The 23882-nt window shown below is 41.3% G+C and overlaps 1 long non-coding RNA gene across 1 annotated transcript; it reads right to left on the bottom strand.

Annotated features, from left to right (window-relative positions):
* Positions 1-4522: 4522 nt before the first annotated feature.
* LOC125630892 (uncharacterized) lies at positions 4523-11727 on the bottom strand. The gene is made up of 3 exons (XR_007354815.1): positions 11491-11727; positions 6206-6302; positions 4523-5949 (listed from the first exon to the last, which is right to left on the bottom strand). It is a non-coding gene; the product is annotated as an uncharacterized LOC125630892 (long non-coding RNA).
* Positions 11728-23882: the final 12155 nt, after the last annotated feature.

Raw genomic sequence — 23882 nt, 5'->3', positions numbered from 1 at the left:
TGAGCAAATAAGTGCTTGGTGGAATTGTGCATCTTCAGTAAATCAATTGAACCAAATCCTACCCTCTACTGGTGCAAATCCTGAGCGCCTCCATTGACTTCGTGTTTGCTCTTGGTTTGCACTAGTTTAACAGAGATCAGAACTTGGCCCACGGTTTCTAACTAACACTCTGGAGAATGTGTAAGAATGGAATATCTAGTATCTCTTTACTATGACTTAATAGTATTAATTTTTTTTGTAGTAGCTTCTATATCAATAGTATATTCCAGTTTTACAACAAATAAGATCTATGAGGGAATATTGAAAAAACTGGGTTTGTTTAGTCTGGAGAAGAAAAGACTTAGAGGGGACATGAGAACAGTTTTCAAGTACATAAAAGGTTGTTGCAAGGAGGAGGGAGAAAAAATATTTTTCTTAACCTCTGAGGACAGGACAAGAAGCAATGGGCTTAAAGTTGCAGCAAGGAAGGTTTAGGTTGGACATTAGGAAGAACTTCCTAACTGTCAGGGTAGTTAAGCACTGGAAATTGTCTAGGGAGGTTGTGGAATCTCCATCATTGGAGATTTTTAAGAGCAGGTTAGACAAACACCTGACAGGGATGGTCTAGATAATACTTAGTCCTGCCATGAGTGCAGGGGACTGGACTAGATGACCTCTTGAGGTCCTGTCCAGTCCTACGATTCTATGATCAATGGGGATAGTTGATAGTTTCCAGTAAACCCTTAAAATCACCGAGATTCTAGGCATGGAGTTGGTCTCTTTGAGCCTTCTCAGAAATTTTGCCTCTTAGATCATACTGGAATTGGAGAAGATAAGTTTCATGGTCATTTTTCTTGTGGACATTTTCTGTTTTTAAGTTATTTTAGTGCATAAATCATCCAACAGACTTGTACAAGATACTATTGTATGAGGCAAGCCTATCTACTCTATTTTGAGATAGATTCAATGTAATAATTATAATTGTACAGTCTTCAGGGAAGAGACTGAGATTTGTACAGTGCCTATTGCAATGGCACCACATACTTTGGTAGGCTCTCTCAACAGGCCTTTCCCTCAGGGCAGGGTTTATTAATTCCAAGCACAAAAGCTCACAAAATCACAAAACAGAACTTTTTCCCCAGAGCAAAACAGTCTGCAGCACTCTAGAGAGCCCCCCCCCCCGGCCCCTTCTTGGAAAAGAGACCCACCACTTCCTTTCTAGCCCAGCTGAACCTTATGACAGACTCTAACCCGCTCCTGGCTGTTGTAGCCTGTCACAGATTCCATTCTGATTGGGGTCTCTGGGCATTACTGTAACAATGATAATCACCCATTTTTTCATGGTTTGTGTGTATAAAAACGTCTTCTGTATTTTCCACAGTATGCATCCGATGAAGTGAGCTGTAGCTCACGAAAGCTTATGCTCAAATAAATTGGTTAGTCTCTAAGGTGCCACAAGTACTCCTTTTCTTTTTATAAATACTCTCTAACACTTCTACAGGGATACTGATACTGCTGGTCTCATGGGACATCTATGGAACGGTGGGGGAGCATAGGGTTTGGGGCAGACACCATGGCCTATTTGACAGGGTGGGGGGAGGGGGGATGGAGGCAAACCCAGTTACCCAGGTACAGCAATTCAGGAGAAACTTCTGCAAGGAGTAACAATCAGCCTATTGTTTGCTTCAGTGTTTGTATTTTAAGCATTTGCAATGGAAACCAGTAACCAGCACATTTCTGTGCTTGGTTTTTTCTATATTGTATTTTTTTATTGGAAATCCACTCATGTTAAGATGATGATATGTGATCCATACAGGCTTAAATAATCATTATTACAAAATGACACCTATCACATTTACTAAAGGCAATATTTTCCTTTTGTTGTTAATGCTCTCTGTTTTACTTATGATTGGAATTGGAATTCTACATTATTTGGCTGTGAATGTTCCTGAAACTGTGCACCAAGTTGATTTTAAAACAGCTCTGGCATCCAGACTCTTTCTATTTTTTGGTGGGGGAAAGGGTATACTGTATTCATTACACTGAAATCTGAAGTAGCAACAATTTAGTAGCACAGTGGAATTTTGTTTTGTTCCTAAGACAACATAAGAGTTAATATAGTCAGTATTGCAAGTATGATGAATTCCCTAAATACAATACAAGGAACTGTGGTATTTACAAGTTGTTGGGTAATTTAGAGAATTACTGCTATACACTGCCAGCTCCAGGCACTCCTCTTCCTCTGTAGTTTAATGACTTGAAAATAAGGTACACAGAGTTGTTACATCTCTGTATCTTTACACTAAAAAGCCAAACAAAAGGAAATGAATGAATAACTAATGTTTTGCCACCTCCAGGCCTTTAACAGGGTTCAGATGGATTATGCTGTTTCACCATTGACTCCACCCTAGCTTCAATTGCAGAGTAGAAACTCATAATGCAAATTGATGAGAGAGTCTTTAAACTTTGTCCATCATGCTGCTTAGTGTGTCTGTGAGAAAGTAATGCTTGTGAAAGGGGTCATGCTGAAGACCATGGAGCCTGAATTCTCTCCAGCCTCAGTGTTCACTTTGCCTCTTTAATTCTGCACTTTGCAAAGTGTGCACTCAATAATGCAGAGCTCCTGCAGAGCCTTTGTCTCAGTTCCTGTGAAACCCATTCTAATGTTGGAATGGGACAGAAATGCTGAGGCATCTTTGAACAAAAACTGAGTAGTTTAGTGTGGAATATTAACATTCTTTTAATGTATGTTTTGAGTGGAATTTAATTTATATTTCATAGAGATGGAACACGTTAAGCAAATACTAATTAATTACTAAAATCTTGGGGCCAGATGCTGCTTCTATCAAAATCAAGGGCAAAAATATCCCTTTGACTGCAGTGGAGCAGAATCACGCCCCTCCAACAGGTAGAACTGAATCCTGCAAGGTGCTGCTGAGTGCTTTTGTCCAGTGTAAGGTGGAGGAAAAGGGAGAAAGGAGCTTCCTCCATTTTGCGTAACCGTAACCTGCATAACCTGGGAAGAATTACAGCCCTCAGGGCAGGGCAGCCCAAAGGGTGCAGGGAGGAGTGGAGCTGTATCCCCTCATGTCTACATGTCAGTGTCAGGATGGTTGTATGCACAGGGAAGTTCCAGGAGAAAAGTTTGCCTCTGAGGCACCATGGCTCCCCATAGGCCAGTATGGATCTGCACCACTCCAATGGCAAAGCAGTTTCTTCAAGACCCAGACTAGGCCTTGGTAATGAGGTAGCCCTGAATTTCAAAGATGTTTTAATGATCAATTGCTTTTCATTTGTCATACAAAGCTACTGTGCTAATACTTATCAAAAGATGATACAGACGTGAGCTATACACTTATAATCCACTCAATAGTGTTGATTTTTGATAATCAAAACTGTTTGTTTAACATATACTGATATGTGCAATCAAAATTAAATGCTTACTTGAGCTGATTTAAGACATGAAAAAAATATTGCTGGAGCAATTTATGACAGAAGAAAGACATCTATGATATTCCTATCTGCAGCCTATTCTGCTGTATCCCGCCTTGACCTTCCTTAGCCCTTATCTCTGTCTGAATGTGCTTATAGCGTCTTATAGATCCTTCTTCCTGCCCTTACTGTATTTAAGTTACATAACATAGTTTGTGTTTTGAAATTCTTGTACAATGTATGAAGAGAAGCAAATCATTAGATTAAGAATATGACTGAAGCATTTGCAGAGATCTCATTTTTTGTTCTTATGTTTTAAGAATAATTTTAAAGTGCTGATTTTTATCATTTGAAATCTCTTGGCTAAAGTTTCATTAACATGCACTGAAGTCACATAGGTGAAAACCTGCAGAACTCTCCTCTACCATGCAAGGATTTTTTTTAAATGCTTTGATCCTTGGGATTTGTGCTAGCATTTTAAGTTACTGGATAACTAAAATTAATTTACATTGCACCTTTGAACTTACAGAGCCCCAAAGAAAGTTACAATCCATGGAGCAAATTCCGGGCTTCTTCACATTGCCTGCCTTCAAAAAAGGGTGCAAACTGAAGATACAGAAACAGTTTTGTATCTGAATTATTAACAGATAGGAAGAGTATGCAGTACCCCTGCACATTATTTGTGTCAGAAGCACAAATAATCCCATCAGAGGAGGGTACATCAAAAATCGGAGGAGTGCATTGGAATGTTAAATACAATAATGACTCAGCATAACCATGTTACTGGAGAGGAAAAGGAGAATGGCGAAGATACAGGGCAGATAACATAGGAATGGGGAGCTGTTCTTGCCACATACCACATCCTATTGCATTTAAACCCTTGCAGACACTGTTTTAGATGTGAAATGAGTGCAATTTTTTATGTATTTTTATTAGTAGATGTGTTGAAACCTGAGGATGAAATCCTGGCTCCACTGAAGACAGTGGGAATTTTACTATGGACTTCAGTGAGGCCTGAATTTCACCCTGAGAGTGTTGGGTTCTGCAGACCCTTAATTTATTGGTTCCTTATTTTAAAATGGTTATAGATCTAGCAAACAATCACAGGAACATATTAAGCTGTTTTTTTAAGTATTTCTTTTTATTGTACGGTTGGAGAGGGCAGGGAAAAGATGGGGTCTCTTTTCAAGATGTCATAGTCCTTTTAAGGGAAACGGCTTGAAGAGAAGCTATGCACTACTACAGAAATCCTAGGGAACACTTAGGAGTTAAATGTTCAGTCAAATACGCTAATTTTCAAGCAAAATTGTGCCCAAAGTTTTGTGGAAAGAGGTCTAAATATTGGTGTTCATTGGCACAAATAGTTTGCTCTTCTGCTTTGGATTAAACTTGTCATAGTAGGGGCTGTTCAATAACTCTAATTTGGCCATTAAATTTTTGCCACCTTTGCCCTTTCCTAATGATTGTGACAAAATGCTGTCTGCAATCAGCAAGGCTCAATCGTTGTGGGAATAATTTGAATAAATAATCAAGTCTGCAGCTCATCCATCACCTTGACTGATTTCTCTATTCCCTGTTCACCTCTTCATGACATTTGGCAGGTCACTTGATATAAAATATGCAAATAGCAATCTGAAATAGGCCAAATCTGCTGAAATAAACTGGCTGAACCAGTCTTCTTAAAGCAGCTATGAATCTTTTGTATGGTGAGCAGAAATATTTGCTTAAGAATTTCCTCTCATGAGCTTAACGTTGTTTTAGACTTGACTCTTTTCCTATTTTTTCCAGATCTGAATAACATTCATAGAGCTTGCTGCATGCAAACCAACATTGACTGAACCATAATATATAAAACATTACTTCTTAAATCTCCCACTTCCTGGGAAGAAAGCTGCCAATGAGAAAATGGGCAAGGGACTGAGAGAGATGGGGGAAGGGAAAATTGGGAAAATGAAAGAGTTAAAGAGAAAAGAGAAATAGGGGGAAATCAAGTAAAAATGAAAGAGAGGTAAAAAAAGGAAAAAATAGAGAAGATCCTAATTAGAGATGGGAAAGACCTATTATCATTGAGTCCTTTTTGTCGAAAAGGCAATGTATAGACTAATGATAGACAATGTATCAAATACTGAAAGGATTTTACCTTACTAAAAACAGCACTGGGATGAACTTTGGGCTTGTCTACACACAATCACTGAGTTAAATAAATTGATTTAGAAACTGATTTACTTAAATCGGTGAACCTCTGATTGTAGACACCCTTAAATTAATTTAAGAAGGTCCAAAGTCAGGTTAGATAAAATATTATAAACTGATTTAAACTAAACTACTATACAACATTCTTAGACTGACTTAAGAGCATCCATACATGGTTGTAGTGATTTAACATCACACCTTCAGTTAAACTAGTGCAGCTGCACGTGGACCAGGCCTTTGCTCTTCAACCTTCCTCTTGCTGTCTCATCTTCTTACCATTCCACTGTCTTTTCTTTCCTCTTTCCATCTTTCACCTCACCTTCTCCAGTCTTCAGCATTAATCACCTTTATTTGTGAAAGAGAAATGTGATTTTACTATGGTGTTGGAAGTCTTGGATTCTAAACAAATCACTTAGGGCCCAATCCTGCTTTTCTTGACTTGCTGAGAACAGGTCCCTGAGCCTTTAATTAGTCTGTTCCACACATACTCCCTTTGTAAAATAGGAATAGCAACTAGATCACCTGGATATTAGGACTAATTATTTACTGTTTGCAAAATATCTTGAAGATTAAAAGTGCGAAGTATAATTACTTTGCTTACCACAAAGTCCTGGTCCTATTTCCATTGAAGTCACCCAGATCAGGCTTCCAAACATGTAACCAGATTGGTCCTTAAGCAGATGTAGCCAGTGTGAAGACTTTGGCAGGCCCAACAAATAATTTAATAGGAACAGTATTTATTTATCTGGCTTTTGTTATGATGGATAACAAATTCATACAAACTCCCACTATATCAAAAAGATACTAAAACATAAAACAGTGGCATTAATTAGTAATTTTATACAATCAGGTAGAATTCAACATAACATGATTTAAAGGAAACATGCTTTCTAGCCCCCAGAGGCCTCTTCTCCAGGTGTTTCACTATGCATTGTAATAAAATAATAATAATACAAAAGAAATAAAATTCTACTTCTTTGGGAAAAGATATGTTCATAAAAGCAAGCTAATAAGCTAGTGAGGTATGATATATGTCATGAAACAACTGATACTCACAGGTGGAAATCTCCATAAAAATGACATACATTTTTGCTTGACAAATGTTTTATTTTAAGTCTCACGGCTATTAAATAATTCCCAGATTAATTTTCCTGGTATCCTAAACAGCTAAAAAGAAAGATTGCATTCCCTAGTCTCTTATATTTTCATGTTGACTCTCAAACAAAACTTTCAGTCACCTTTTCAGTAATGTTTCCTCTTCTACTTCAGGTACAGAGCAAAGTAACTTTTTACTCAAAGGGCCATTTTTAGGGAATCTGGAGCCAAGTTATGCTTTCAGCTATGCAGGTAGACACATATTACTGCATACCACATAAATTTAGCTTCTGAGCCAAATTAAGCAGTGAGTCTGAAACCAGGGGAGTCTAAAGAAGTTTAATATGGTGCAACTAACAGCTCTTTCAAGTCCCATGTATCTTGTACTAAGCTGGACTCACTCAGCTAAATCCTGGTCTTATCAAAGCCAATGGAAAAACTCCTACTGACTTGAGTGGGACCAGAATTTAGTCCATTTATACTTACTTAGTCACACCTACTTTACTGATGCGTAACTTACAACCTTTTACACATCACATCTGAATTTGTCTGAAGCAGAGAAGGGGGTCCACAATGTGGCTGAAGTACACTTCAGGAAGATTTCAGAGTAGCAGCCGTGTTAGTCTGTATTCGCAAAAAAGAAAAGGAGTACTTGTGGCACTTTAGAGACTAACAAATTTATTTGAGCATAAGCTTTTGTGAGCTACAGCTCACAAGAGTGTAACTTGTAAGGTCCATTCACTGGTGTCTGGGGCATAAGTTAGCCTGGGTGCAAACTTGAGCAAATCCAAGACATGATGAGGAGTGCTAAATTTCTCATGCTGAGTGATCTTATTATGCTACCTCCAGTGAGTAATCCTCAGTGTATTAACAGAGTTGAAAGGTAGGTGACTGAGTAAAAAGCAGATAGAAGGGAAGTTGCAGAGACCAAATGCTTGATCCAATGACTGAAATTCATGGGAGGATTTCCATTGACTTCAAGGGGTGTGGGATTGGTCCCCAGATAAATAAACACTTTGGAATAGACCTTGCATGAGAGCTTTGTCCAAAGTGAATTCCAAACAACAGGAAAACCTGTGTTTGGATCAGATAGCCAGGGTCAGCCTGAGGAGATGGGTACCTAAACCTGTGTGGTCTTGCTAAGACAGGGCTATTAGATTTTTGTCTCTGGATTTTTGTCTCTGTTGAGCTATACATAACTCAACCTAGAAGTACAGGATGGCAGCAATGAGTCAGCTACCTGGTACTGAAGCAAACTGGTGGGCAGATGTGAAAGGTGGACTGGCTGTATTTGTTCTGCTGACAGCACAGTTATAGTTGCTATTAGGAGGAGCCATCGAGTATTAGAGGATCCTAAACATTCCCCAAAAGGTCATGCAATTACATGGGTAAGCTAGGGCACACCCTGATGGTTCCAACGTATTCTATTTCTTTCATAAATAAATAAAACTTTCAGTGTCTTTTGCCGTTCAGTCTTGCCATAATTAGTTGGCTGATTTCTTGTAGACTTCATAGCAGAAGTGAGGATTTGAAGGAATAGCAGGTATGGTTCAGCCAAAGAGTTTTCCAGACAGAGGGCACAGTGTGGGAGAAGCAGACAAACTGGGATTCAAGCCTGTCATCTTGGCAGAGTGGAAGATGTAAACAGTGACTTAAGAGACAAGAGCAGCTAAGCAGGGAGTAATATCAATTGCAATTAATTTGTCTGAAGACTTTCAACCTTAAAATGTAGCTATAATCAGTCCTAACTTCAAAGTACTATCAGCTTGTTTTGTGTCAGATCAAAGATATCAAATATTTGCTTCCTCACCTTCAGCCCCCAAACTAAAACCTCTCCAACGCATCATCAAGGATATACAACCTATCCTGAAGGACGACCCATCACTCTCACAGATCTTGGGAGACAGGCCAGTCCTTGCTTACAGACAGCTCCCCAACCTGAAGCAAATACTCACCAGCAACCACACACCACACAACAGAACCACTAACCCAGGAACCTATCCTTGCAACAAAACCGGTTACCAACTGTGTCCACATATCTATTCAGGGGACACCATCATCGGGTCTAATCACATCTAATCACACTATCAGAGGCTCATTCACCTGCACATCTACCAATGTGATATATGCCATCATGTGCCAGCAATGCCCCTCTGCCAAGTACATTGGCCAAACTGGACAGTCTCTACGTAAAAGAATAAATGGACACAAATCAGACATCAAGAACTATAACTTTCAAAAACCAGTCGGAGAACACTTCAATCTCTTTGGTCACTTGATTACAGACCTAAAAGTGGCAATTCTTCAACAAAAAAACTTCAGAAACAGACTCCAACGAGAGACTGCTGAATTGGAATTAATTTGCAAGCTGGATACAATTAACTTATCATAGAATCATAGAATATAAGGGTTGGAAGGGACCCCAGAAGGTCATCTAGTCCAACCCCCTGCTCGAAGCAGGACCAATTCCCAGTTAAATCATCCCAGCCAGGGCTTTGTCAAGCCTGACCTTAAAAACCTCTAAGGAAGGAGATTCTACCACCTCCCTAGGTAACGCATTCCAGTGTTTCACCACCCTCTTAGTGAAAAAGTTTTTCCTAATATCCAATCTAAACCTCCCCCACTGCAGCTTGAGACCATTACTCCTCGTTCTGTCATCTGCTACCATTGAGAACAGTCTAGAGCCATCCTCTTTGGAACCCCCTTTCAGGTAGTTGAAAGCAGCTATCAAATCCCCCCTCATTCTTCTCTTCTGCAGGCTAAACAATCCCAGCTCCCTCAGCCTCTCCTCATAACTCATAACTTAGGCTTGAATAAAGACTGGGAGTGGATGGGTCACTACACAAAGTAAAACTATTTCCCCATTTTTTTCCTCCCTCCCCTGCTGTTCCTCAGACATTCTTGTCAACTGCTGGAAATGGCCTACCTTGATTATCACTACAAAAGTCACCCCCCCCCCCCCCGCTCTCCTGCTGGTAATAGCTCACCTTAAGTGATCACTCTGGTTACAGTGTGTATGGTAACACCCATTGTTTCATGTTCTCTATGTATATGAATCTCCCTACTGTATTTTCCACTGAATGCATTTGATGAAGTGAGCTGTAGCTCACAAAAGCTTATGCTCAAATAAATTGGTTAGTCTCTAAGGTGCCACAAGTCCTCCCTTTCTTTTTGCGGATACAGACTAACACGGCTGCTACTCTGAAACCATAATGTGTGTGTCGTGGCAGAGGTGAAGCTGAGAGGAATAGTAAAATACAGTATTTAAAAAGATGATAATTACTCAGCATTTATCTAGCACAGTGGTTCTCAACCCCAGGTCACTTGCAGCCCAGTCAGCACACAGCTGTGGCCCATGTGACATCCGCAGAGCCACACAGGGAGTATATATATTGTGTGGATGCAGCCAACATAACACATAGAGAGCTGCATATGAGGTCCACAATGGTAAATAGGTTGAGAACCACTGATCTAGCACTTAAATTTTGCACAGACAGTCATTATTAACAAGATTTTCCATTGTCAGAGCATTTGTTAACTATTCTAACGATCTCAAGTATTTAAAAAAATGAGTAAGCACTATAGCCACAATTTTTCAGGTGGAAAAACCGAGGCCCAAAGAAGTTAAGCGACTTGTCCAAAGTAACACCTGAGTCGGTATCACAGCCAAATTTTAAAGTGCGGTGTTCCAAGGTTGCCAAGTATTGCTTAGTTTACTAGACAACATAGACACTTTGGTAGGTTACTATTAGAGCAGGGCGGGAATTTTACAACAAAATCAGTTTTTGTCAGAAGATGCTGATTTGTCAAAACAAATGTTTTGCAAAAAATATCTTGGTTTCAACAATCCCTGCGCGACTTCCTGCCTGCTTGTCTGGCAGGCTGCTGTGGAGCCTGGGGTTCTGGAATCCACAGCTTCAGGGCACCTCCACCAAGCAGACTGCCCTATGGTCAGGGATGCTAGGGCTTCAGGGGGCCATGGCTCTCCTGCCATGCAGACTGCCCCAGCGCTGGGCACCCAAGGACTTCCAGGCTTCCTGCCACAGGGTTGGGTGCCTGGAAGTCCTGGTAGCCTATGCTGGGGCTCTCAGGTCTTCCAGGCTCCCTGCCACAGAGCCAAGAACCTGGAAACCATGGAGGCTCCCAGAAGTTAGATTTCCTGCTATGGAGTTTGGAGTCTGAAAGCCCTGGCTGAGGCTGGGAGTTTGAGCTCAACTTAGTTCTGACATTTTCAAAATGAAACATTTTGATTATTTCAAAACAAGCTTCTTTTTTGTATTTTCCCTTCCATGGGAAATCTTGAACATTCTGAAACAGATCCATTTTTTTTTCCAGAATTTTGGAATTTATAGTGAAACTCTGACTTCTTCTGACCAGCTCTAGGTACAAAACAATATGATGCCTTGTTTAGTCTCAATTACCCATAGCAAGATATGGTGTTCCTGAGTCATGCTGTAAAGATCTTTCAGCTATGTTTCCAGCAGACAGGTATACAAAAGTATGGAGTTGAAGGATGCTTCAAACACCTAATAAAATAGACAGCTGTCGTCTTGAATTTGTACACCATACTATTCACTGATACTAAGGTAAAGTGTATCTACTTAGCATTTTTGCACGCAGGTTTTTAAAGGTGTTCAGGTTGGTTTCTGCAAAGCATGCACATTTTAAAGCAATATGAGCTATAAATTCCCTTTTGTTGGGGAGTTATGAAATTTAAATGCAGAGCCCTTCCTAAAGAACCAGAAATAGCAGGAAACTGGTGCATTATTATGTTCACGAAGGTCAAGTTACCTTTTTCATATCCAACAGCTGTCCTGGCATCTTGCTCAAATCCTAGGTACAAAATACAAAACAGTCTGTTTTCCTCTTGATGGAATCTGATGCTGCTGGCTCCAGATAGATGAAGGGGAGGATCGGTACAGTGCCCATCTAAAGAAAAGAAAAGAAAGCTTTTTTGGCTGTGATATGTAATTTCAAGTGTGCTGGAAATAACTTGTTAATCAGACTCATTTCTTGTACAAAGAGGATGAAGCCATAAATAAACCATCACAGATTTTGGAGATTTTTCTGGCAGCTCTGAACTCTAAAGCTTATCATCCTTGGTACCGTTTGACAATTAGAGCCACAGATAGAAGGCAAGCGGCTCAGAATCAAAGGGGATGCACCTATTATATTGTCCAGACTGAAAGAAAGAAGTGTTCTGATGGCACTCCTCTGTCTTGATTGCTCTATTATATTTACAGATACATTCTTTATTCCAGTTCCATCATAATTTCACTAGAATGATTGACCATTTGTTTGGTTCTAGTTGCCCTTCAAATGCCTAAGAGCAAGGACATTGGGAAAAGTGACTATTTTAAATGTCCGTGTGCCTATCCCACTAACAGCTTTTGCAAAGCTTCCTTTTCGACCCCTGTCACTGGTTACAATCTCTCTGCAATTTGTCTTGTTGCAAACACATTGCATCTTGGCACTAATGATGATCAATATTTTCTCAAAATAATTTGGAGGACAGTTCAGTCGTCCTATGGCAGTTGGGCCTCCTCCAGTTAAAGCGGAATGAGCCTGCAAAATTCTGGAAGGGTGGTTATTCATCTATTCTGGATGGGTGCCCTGACACATTTATCATGAGAGTTGACTTACTTCTCATAAACAAGGCTAAAAAATAATAATAAAAAAAATTCTAGAAAATAATGTGGACCGTGCTAGTTAAGTACTAGTACTATATACTGTCGGCTGTGTTGCAGGTTACATGACATATTCTAATTGCTGGCAAAAGTTCAGTGAGGTTTCTGCTACTTCATATTAACTGCTCATTAAAAGCTACTGCTGATGAAATTTCAGCAGGAGGAAATTATTTTTGTCTCTATCCAGAGATCAAATGATTACAGATGGAAAGTATTGTAACCTTGAAGATAAAGAGAGAAATTTTGTCACTGTATTCAGAAGCATATCATGACAAAGTTGGTTTCAAAGAAAACATTTTTGACAGAGTTCCATATGTGAAGTTAATGACAATGTCTAAGGTGTAGGAGTCATGGGATAAGTAGAAAGTTGTTGCTGATCATTAAAAATAAAGGGCATGAAGAAGAGAAAGATTAGTGCTTGTCAGAAATGGACTGTACTGTGTGAGAGGGGCTGTAAGTAATGATGAACAATGCAACTCTCTCTCTACACTCAGATTTCAGTCACTTAAAGACAAATAATGGGATTGTACAGACTGAGATAGCTAAAAAGATGTTAGGAAATATAACTTAAAAATTTTACTCAAGGAGTCAAAAAGAAAATGTATTTATTTAGCCTGGATATTTGAATATCTAGAGGATTAGTAACAGACAGCAAAACAATGCAGAGCTTATTAACCCTATTGGATGATATAACATTGGGGCCAAAGTTTCCCATCAGCTGCTATTAACTTTAGAGGGAGCCACACCCTTGCATCGGAGAGCAGACTGTTGCCCTAATTAAAGTGTAGATTTTTGTACATTGTCATCAAACTGTAATTGACCAACCAAATATCTCATGTATCAGGTGCCTTTAGAAACTAGATTTTTATTTCATTTTATGTAAAAAACCCTTATTTCCTTCCATTAAGATATTTGCTACATGACAACTACAATGCAATGTAAAGATACTAGCATGCAGTTGTACTTTAACAAGTTGTAACTATGCATTACTTAAACGTATAATCCTAGCAACAATATAATCTATATTTTACTTTAAATAGTGAAATTACATTTCTACATGCTGCTACAGTATTACTGTGTTATGAACACTTTGTGAGTCTCCCACAAAAATTCATACACAACACCTCTTCTCCAGTTATGTATCTCTAATGCTCCATTAATGTTAATGAGAATTGCATATGTATGTGTCCAGAAGAGAACATACATTCTCTGCCCGATCTATGACTTCTCTACATAATCTTGCCACTGTTAGTGTGAGACCCTTCTCCTCTGCAGCTCTTGTCATGTGGAGCAAGCTTTATATATCTCTCTGCTTCATTTCAGCTTTCAGGCACATTTCAGGTTTATCCTCCTTTGCTTATAGCTTTTAATTTCTTTCTCCATTGTTTTTATTTTAAACTTTGGATCTATACTTCTCCATTTTACTTCAATGGGACAAGCTGCCCAAATAAAAATTTTCAGGATCAGGTCCAAGAATGGTAAAGGTCAACTGATGTCAATGAGATTACCTTTTTGAATAGGATTTGTAGGGTCAGGATCCAATTCTCAAGTGGTTGGGTACCAGTTTTTATGAAAAATGCTATAGTAAATAAAGTAGTATTGTATTATAACTTAGCTCTTTCATTGTGGTTCCTGAGGTCCTGTACATCTCAGAGTTTCCACAAAAGAATGGACAAAATATCAGTGTTCCCGTTCAGCAGCTCTGAAAAATGTTATGTTATGAGAGATTGTGAAACATAGCCCTGAACAAATCAATGCAACTGTGTTATTTATGTGTGACATTAAGAATAGCACAGGGGGGAGGTGATTTTTTATTTTTTTATTTTTCTCCCTAAGATGTGTGCATCTCTTTGGATTTGTGTGGCTTTTCAACAGCTGTAGGAATCTGAAAGAGATTGTAAGGTTTATTTAACTTTTAAATTCCCATTAAAATCACATAGTTTTTGGTGTAAGGTGTAATCACAGGCACGCAAACTCTACCTTACAGCTTGCAGCAGTGAGAATCACAACTTTTATGTCATTCAGTCTCAGTTCCATATTGCACAACTTTTCTCTTTTTTTGATCTTTGCAGTCAATTTTATGATTCTCTAGAGGAGCTATTCACATCTCAGTTAAATACTTTAAACACAATCATATTTCCAAAAATAATGTTCGGTAGAAATGTTCAGTTTTTGATAATGACCCAATTTTAGTTGTATTCCACAATGCCAATATGATAGGAACTATATTATCATAATGGAGTAACTGACACGTCAATGTAGGACTAAGGAGAGAACATCCCTTATTCCTATATGACACTGCTCTGCACCCATGCAACGTTCTCTGAATGGCAAAGCTCTACAACTCCTATAAGTTGGGGCCCATGAAATGGCTCATGGAGAACTTTGCCCCCATAACCTCCCTATGAAAAAAAACCTTAGCCTTCTGTTTACATCTATGTACTTAAAAACCCACAAAGAGCACCAACCCATTCTCCTGTCCTCCTTCCCGTGGCAGTTCACCTGTAAGGAAAAACTATGATGGATTTTAAAAAAACTGTCTTCACCATAAAAACTTCTATTATTTCATCTGGTTGTAACACTGTATAAATCAACCTTTAAAATAAATGTTATTAAAAATACTTAACAGGAAGGTTATCTTTTCTGTCTGCTGACAATAAACCATGTTCTGCTCTGGATTGTGTCATGTTCTGAAATCACTGAGGGCTGATCTGTGTTACAAAATTGTGAAGAATCATGTTTTGATGATTTGTGATCATTATATTGACCACCGTTCTTGTCAACGTAGGCCCGGGCAAATCTTGCTCAACATGATTACGATTATGATTAACTAATTGTGATTTAATTATTATTATTGAATGTTTTGTCTGACACAATACTGACCAATCAGGGCGTGGATCAAGCTGATTGACCTTAGTCTACATTGTCAGTATGTTGAGGTCAGAATCATGTTAGCTACTGAGATTCTTCAAGATTGCAGTCAAAGATAAAATTCTCTCATTTTATCAGGCCCTGAGTGATCAAGAGGACTACGGAACTAAATATTGGACAAAACTATTGTTTATTGTCATTCAGTTGAATGAAAAATGACTCATAGCTGTTTTAAAGGATGTTTTATTATTTATTAAATTTATCTGAGAGCTTAACGTTACTTTAAATAGTTATGTATTTAACCATATTTATAATATGAAAGCTCTTGTAAAAATAATAAGGTATCTACTTCTTCTTCTTCTTCTTCTTTTTTTTAAGGAGATCACCAAGATTTATTGACCTAAGAGGTAAATATTGACCAAGGCAAACTTGAGGTCAATATTTATCTTGAGGGACAATAAATCTCTATGTTCATTGAAACATAGTCAATTAAATGAAAACATTTTAATTAATGTTATGTGAATATTGCCAATATAAACAGCCAAAAGTTGAGCTATTTTCAAACTTTTTGCATTTAATTTCCTCGTTTTGTTTTTTTTAAAGAAAAGAAGAAAACGCGGGGGAAGATGAAAACGCCCTCACGGGCATTAATGGGTTTCCATAATTGTTTTGTATAGCTCTGTACAGTTGGGTTTAAACTGATATTCTCTGTAGATGGTAAAATATCTAGCTACAATTCTACACTGTTGTGCACTTTGATTGCAGACAAAGCCCTGGCTGTGTAGATCTAAGCAAGACTTGGTTAAGTAAGTTGGATCTTTCTTAGTTTATCCTTCACCAGGCAGATATTCTGTGCATTCTATGCAGCAAGTGCCAACAGAAGATTGAGGATGAGTTGTATCTGTGTTATTTTCACAGTTGTAGGTTGTGACACAGTTTGATTGAAATATGATCATTTATATCATTAATATTGCCTCTTTTAGACAATTGCAACAAATCTTATACAAAGTAGGTCATGTAGGGTATCAATGGAAAAGTTACAATCTATCAAATATGATTATCCTGTTTATATGCATGTATCCTCTTTCTATCTAAAGTTATGAATATTGATTGTGTACTAGTAGTTCAAATGTGTTTGCTCCTGTGGTAACACCCACAAGATAATTTACATCCAATCTGGCCAGCACATTGTGAATGAACTAATTGAGTGGATAGCCCATTAAGAAACACTTAACTCTTACAAAGAATCATAGAAGAGACTCCTCTCCACCACGTGATCCTTCCTGTGGACGCTTTTGCCAGAACATCAGTAATGGCCACTCCTGTGATTCATCAAAGCATGCAAAGGCACGTGTCTAGCTCATGTGACCCCGGACTCCATCTTGTGCCTGTAATTTTCCACAAACTAAGACTGAGAGCATCCCCTCCACATGGGTGAAAACATAAAAGATCCTGGAAGCATCTCCATTTTACCTCTTTCCTGCTCTGATCTCTGGACTAGGGACTTATATTAAAAGGAACATTCCAATCTATGGATTGAGGACCTTCCAAACTTTTGGAAGTTACTAGGGACTTTACAAGCCAGCAATTTATTCCATCACTGCTACAAACTTGATCCAAGAACTTTGCAATGATTGTACGTATATGATCCTTTTGACCATTTTAACTCTCTCCTTAATCTGTTCTCTTATAAATAAACCTTTGGATATTAGATACTAAAGGATTGGCATCAGCGGGATTATTGGGTAAAATCTGAGGTAAATATTGACTTGGCTGTGTGACTGATCACTTGAGATTAGAAGAACCCTTTGTTTGATTAAATTGGTTTTAAATAACCACACAACATAAAGTCTAGTGTCTGGGTGGTGAAACAAGACTAAGGAGACTGCATTTCTGACTTCTTGTTAGCCAGTGTGGTGAGACAAAAGTTTACTTTTGTTACTGGCTTGGTGTATTTTATGGAAGAATAACCACCAGTTTGGGATGGGTCCGCTCCATTTCTCAGCAGTTTGTTCTGAATCTGGTATTTTCAGCTGTGACCCACTGAGGCCTGGTGACATAGGTATATCTTTCCAAAGGCTGATTCAGTTCAATGTGTTTGCCTTGTATGCGTGTCCTGAGATGGGGTGATGATAGTAGTGAGTACGGTGTTCAGATTACCCTTTTACGCTTCAGAACTCCAACCTGAGCCAATGGTTGTTGTCTGGCTTTACTACTGGATCCATCCAGGCTTATTGTAATGGTCTCTGTGATTACATAGCGGGGAATGATAGCTCAGTGGTTTGAACAATGGCCTGCTAAACCCAGGCTTGTGAGTTCAATCCCTGAGGGGGCCATTTAGGGATCTGGGGCAAAAATTGGGGATTGGTCCTGCTTTGAGCAGCAGTTGACTAGATGACCTCCTGAGGTCCCTTCCAACCCTGATATTCTATACCTTGTTCCTATTACAAGTGGGTTTAGGCTTTACATATATAGTCATATACATCCTGGATCCTGTGACCCTGGTGACTGAAAGGGTAAGACTGACATCTTTGTAATGGCCAGACCATTACTTCCAACAGTTTGCAGCCAAGGCTCACCTATGCTTCTGTGTGGTTAGAAACTGGTCTGACTGCTGAGCCTAATGGAGAAAATACATTTTTATGTTTCTCTTGAGTGAATACTGTGCTGCCAGTGGCCTGGTATGACATTATAATCTTCTGTCCTTGGAGATACAGTGGCTCTTTAGTGTTCTCTCATCATAGTCCTCTTTGACAGGCACACTAGCAGATGAATAGCCAGGAAAAGATAAAGCTCACGATAAAGAGGATAGGGCACCATTATTGTAAGTCATGCTGAATTGAATCGATTGCCACATAGTGCAGTGATTGGGTCGCAAAATGTCAGGCACTGAGTTGCGCCGGTTCTGGTCAGCACCGCCGACTGGGCCATTAAAAGTCCCATCAGTGGTGCTGCCCAGCTAAGGCAGGTGAGTTCCTACCTTTTCTGACACTGTGCTGCACCCCAGAAGCAGCCAGCAGCAGGTCCGGCTCCTCCTGAGCACCAGGGGCGAGAGCCAAGCGGAGCTGCTTTCGTGCCTCAGCCTAAGAGCCAGACCTGCTGCTGGCCACTTCCGGGGTGCAGTGCAGTCCACAGTACCAGGACAGGCAGGAAGCCTGCCTCTGCACTCCTGCTGTGCCACGGCCCAGGAACCGCCTGAGGTAAACCCTTGCCCTAATTCCCTGCCCCAGCCCTGAGCCCAACCCAAAGACAGAGCCCCCTCCCACACCCTGAACCCTTCATTCCTGGCCCCACCCCGCAGCCCACACCCCCGCACCCCAATTATCTGCCCCAGCCCTGAGCCCCTTCCACACCACAAACCCCTCATCCCCAGCTCCATTTGGTTGCGGGCATCAAAAATTTTCCTCAACTGGGTTGCCAGGAAAGAAGTTGGAAAACCACTGACATAGTGGACCAGATGGTGACTTTAAGAAAGCTGAAGAAGCTGTATTATAGCAATGTCCCAGGACAAATTCTAGCTGACTTGGCCAGAGAAAAAACGAGGAGTCCTTGTGGCACCTTAGAGACTAACCAATTTATTTGGCCATAAGCTTTCATGGGCTAAAACCCACTTCATCAGATGCATGGAGTGAAAAATACAGTAAACAATATATATATTACAGCACATGAAAAGATGGGAGTTGCCTTACAAGTGTGGGATCAGTGCTAATGAGGCCAATTCAATCAAAGTGGACATCGCCCATTCCCAACAGTTGACAAGAAAGTATGTGTATCAACAGAAGGAAAATTACTTTTTGTAGTGAGTTTCTCCTGGGGAATCCAGGGAAAGTGCTGCTGGAACAGCAGCTCCACAATCTTTGAAATGTTCAACCTGGGTCCTTTCTTGCTGCAGGTCTCTGGGTATGTCTACACGATGAAATTAGGTCGAATTTATAGAAATCGTTTTTTTAGAAATGGTTTTTATATAGTCGATTGTGTGTGTCCCCACACAAAATGCTCTAAGTGCATTAACTCGGTGGAGTGCTTCCACAGTACTGAGGCTAGCATCGACTTCCGCAGTGTTGCACTGTGGATAGCTATCCCACAGTTCCCGAAGTCTCCACCACACATTGGAATTCTGGGTTGAGATCCCCATGCCTAATGGGGCAAAAACATTGACGCGGATGGTTCTGGGTACATGTCATCAGGCCCTCTCTCCCTCCCTCCGTGAAAGCAACGGCAGACAATCGTTCCTCGCCTTTTTTCTGTGCAGACGCCATACCACGGCAAGCATGGAGCCTGCTCAGATCACTTTGGCAATTAGGAGCACATTAAACACCACGCAAATTATCCAGCAGTATATGCAGAACCAGAACCTGCCAAAGCGAAACTGGGTGAGTAGGCGACATCATCACGGTGACGAGAGTGATGAGGACATGGACACAGACTTCTCTCAAAGCATGGGCCCTAGCAATGTGGGCATCATGGTGATAATGGGGCAGGTTCATGCCGTGGAACGCCGATTCTGGGCCCAGGAAACAAGCACAGACTGGTGGGGCCACATAGTGTTGCAGGTCTGGGACGATTCCCAGTGGCTGCAAAACTTTTGCATGAGTAAGGGCACTTTCATGGAACTTTTTGACTTGCTTTCTCCTGCCCTGAAGCACAAGAATACCAAGATGAGAGCATAGCCCTCACAGTTGACAAGTGAGTGGTGATAGCCCTCTGGAAGCTTGCAACTCCAGACAGCTACTGGTCAGTCAGGAATCAATTTGGAGTGGGCAAATCTACTGTGGGGGCTGCTATGATCCAAGTAGCCAACACAATCACTGAGCTGCTGCTATCAAGAGTACTGACTCTGGGAAATGTGCAGGTCATAGTGAATGGCTTTGCTGCAGTGGGATTCCCTAACTGTGATGGGGCGATAGACGGAACGCATATCCCTATCTTGGGACCGGATCACCTTGCTAACCAGTACATAAACCGAAAGGGGTACTTTTCAATAGTGCTGCAAGCACTGGTGGATCACAAGGGACGTTTCACCAACATCATCGTGGGATGGCTGGGAAAGGTACATGACGCTCGCATCTTCAGGAACTCTGGTATGTTTCAAAAGCTGCAGGAAGGGACTTTCTTCCCAGACCAGAAAATAACCATTGGGGATGTTGAAATGCCTATAGTTATCTTTAGGGACCCAGCCTACCCCTTAATGCCATGGCTCATGAAGCCGTACACAGGCAGCCTGGACAGTAGTCAGGAGCTTTTCAACTACAGGCTGAGCAAGTGCAGAATGGTGGTAGAATGTGCATTTGGAAATTTAAAAGTGTGCTTGTACAGTTTACTGACTCGATTAGACCTCAGCAAAACCAATATTCCCACTGTTATTACTGCTTGCTGTGTGCTCCACAATATCTGTGAGAGTAAGGGGGAGACATTTATGGCGGGGTGGGAGGTTGAGGCAAATCGCCTGGCTGCTGGTTACGCACAGCCAGACACCAGGGCGGTTAGAAGAGCACAGGAGGGCGCGGTACGCATCAGAGAAGCTTTGAAAACCAGTTTCATGACTGGCCAGGCTACGGTGTGAAAGTTCTGTTTGTTTCTCCTTGATGAAACCCCCCCCCCCTTGGTTCACTCTACTTCCCTGTAAGCTAACCACCCTCCCCTCTCCCCTTCGATCACCACTTGCAGAGGCAATAAAGTCATTGTTGTTTCACATTCATGCATTATTTATTACTTCATCACACAAATAGGGGGATAACTGCCAAGGTAGCCCTGGAGGGGTGGTGGAGGAGGGAAGCACCGGGTGGGGTGGTGGAGGACAGAAGGACAAGGCCACACAGCACTTTAAAACTTATTGAATACCAGCCTTCTGTTGCTTGGGCAATCCTCTGGGGTGGAGTGGCTGGCTGGCCAGAGGCCCCCCCACCGCATTCTTGGGCGTCTCGGAGAGGAGGCTATGGAAGTTGGGGAGGAGGACGGTTGGTTACACAGGAGCTGTAGCGGCGGACTGTGCTCCTACTGCCTTTCCTGCAGCTCAGCCATATGCTGGAGCATATTAGTTTGATCCTCCAGCAGCCTCAGCATTGAATCCTGCCTCCTCTCATCACGCTGCTGCCACCTCTCATCTTCAGCCCACCACTTATTCTCTTCAGCCCGCCACCTTTCCTCGTGTTCATTTTGTGCTTTCCTGCACTCTGACATTGTCTGCCTCCACACATTCATCTGTGCTCTGTCAGTGTGGGAGGACAGCATGATGTCAGAGAACATTTCATCGCGAGTGTGGTTTTTTCGCCTTCTTATCTTCGCTAGCCTCTGGGAAGGAGAAGATACTGTGATCCTTGAAACACATGCAGCTGGTGGAGAAAAGACAGTGGTATTTAAAAAGACACATTTTATAAAACAATGGATACACTCGTTCACAGTAAACCTTGTTGTTAACATTACATACATAGCACATGTGCTTTCGTTACAAGGTCGCATTTTGCCTCCCCCCACCGCGTGGCTAACCCCTCCCCCCTTTTCCTCCCCCCACCGTGTGGCTAACAGCAGGGAACATTTCTGTTCAGCCACAGGCAAACAGCCCAGCAGGAATGGGCACCTCTGAATGTCCCCTTAAGAAAAGCACCCTATTTCAACCAGGTGACCATGAATGATATCACTCTCCTGAGGATAACACAGAGAGATAAGAATGGATATTGTATGAATGCCAGCAAACATACACTGCAATGCTTTGTTCTGCAATGATTCCTGACTACGTGCTACTGGCCTGGCATTGTAAAGTGTCCTACCATGGTGGACGGAATAAGGCTGCCCTCCCCAGAAACCTTTTGCAAAGGCTTTGGGAGTACATCCAGGAGAGCTTTATGGAGATGTCCCTGGAGGATTTCTGTTCCATCCCCAGACACGTTAACAGACTTTTCCAGTAGCTGTACTGGCCGCAAATGCCAGGGCAAATTAATCATTAAAATGCTTGCTTTTAAACCATGTATACTATTTAAAAAGGTACACTCACCAGAGGTCCCTTCTCCACCTGGTGGGTCCGGGAGGCAGCCATGGGTGGGTTTGGGGGGTACTGGCTCCAGGTCCAGGGTACGAAACAGTTCCTGGTTGTCGGGAAAACCGGTTTCTCCACTTGTTTGCTGTGAGCTATCTACAACGTCCTCCTCCTCATCTTCCTCGTCCCCAAAACCTGCTTCCGTGTTGCCTCCCTCTCCATTGATGGAGTCAAAGCACACGGTTGGGGGAGTGGTGGCTGAACCCCCTAAAATGGCATGCAGCTCATCATAGAAGCGGCATGTCTGGGGCTCTGACCCGCCATTTGCCTCTCTGGTTTTCTGGTAGGCTTGCCTCAGCTCCTTCAGTTTCACCCGGCACTGCTTCGGGTCCCTGTTATGGCCTCTGTCCTTCATGCCCTGGGAGATTTTGACAAAGGTTTTGGCATTTCGAAAACTGGAACGGAGTTCTGATAGCACGGATTCCTCTCACCATACAGCAATCAGATCCAGTACCTCGATCCATGCTGGAGCTCTTTTGCGATTCTGGGACTCCATCATGGTCACCTCTGCTGATGAGCTCTGCACTCACCTGCAGCTTGCCATGCTGGCCAAACAGGAAATGAGATTCAAAAGTTCGCGGGGCTTTTCCTGTTTACCTGGCCAGTGAATCTGAATTGAGAGTGCTGTCCAGAGCGGTCACAATGGAGCTCTCTGGGATAGCTCCCGGAGGCCAATACCATCGAATTGCGTCCACATTACCCCAAATTTGACCCGGCAAGGCCGATTTCAGCACTCATTCCCTTGTCGGGAGTGGAGTAAAGAAATCGATTTTAAGAACCCTTTAAGTCGAAAAAAAGGGCTTTGTCGTGTGGATGGGTGCAGGGTTAAATCGATTTAACGCTGCTAAATTCGACCTCAACTCCTAGTGTCGACCAGGGCTTAGTGTATTTAGAGGAAGAAAGGCCACTTTTGAGGTTAGCACTATCAGCACTGCTAAGTGGGAACAGTGTCTCTGTTTCTCATCCTGACTGCAAAGTGTCACTTACAGGGGCTCTCAAAGGGGGCTAGATTCCTCATGCAGTTCCCCTCCCCTTTGTAAATCCATACAAAGCCCGGCAAATCTAGCCTGGCTTTGGTATAGTGAAAAAAGTTTTTTCCTCCTCCACTACACCACCTGAAAAAATTCCATTAAAGTCCTGATCCTGTGAGGTGCTGATCCTATGAGGTGGGAGCACCTCCATTGTAGCATATTGCAATATCAGATTCTAGACAATTAAAACCAACCACTGCTGTTTTTTCTTCACTTCGTGTCAGATCCTATTTCTAAATCAAGCTTTCTAGGTGTTTGGTATTTAGTAAAGTAAAATGTGTAACAAGAAAACTTTAATTATCCAAATTCTCTGAGAGAAATGTGTGGCAGGCACAAGACATCTATTGACTCTCAAAATGTCTGGCTTGATTAGCATTCATGAAGCAATGAGGAATTTTACAGTGAAACAAAAGCATCACCTTAGGTGGGGGGTGTTAAAGTGCATTGCAAAAAGACTGACATTCCTGTTAGATTTGCATTGTGATCAATTAACAGGCTGAAGGTAGCAACTGTACTCCAAAGAACTTAACAGTAAGATTACTTTGAAAATGCAAAAAGAAA

This window comes from Caretta caretta, chromosome 1 (genome assembly GCF_965140235.1).
Source record: "Caretta caretta isolate rCarCar2 chromosome 1, rCarCar1.hap1, whole genome shotgun sequence".
In the NCBI taxonomy this organism is placed as follows: domain Eukaryota; kingdom Metazoa; phylum Chordata; order Testudines; family Cheloniidae; genus Caretta; species Caretta caretta.
Note: the sequence above shows the minus strand (reverse complement) of the source record. Positions and strands in the feature narration are given on the sequence as shown.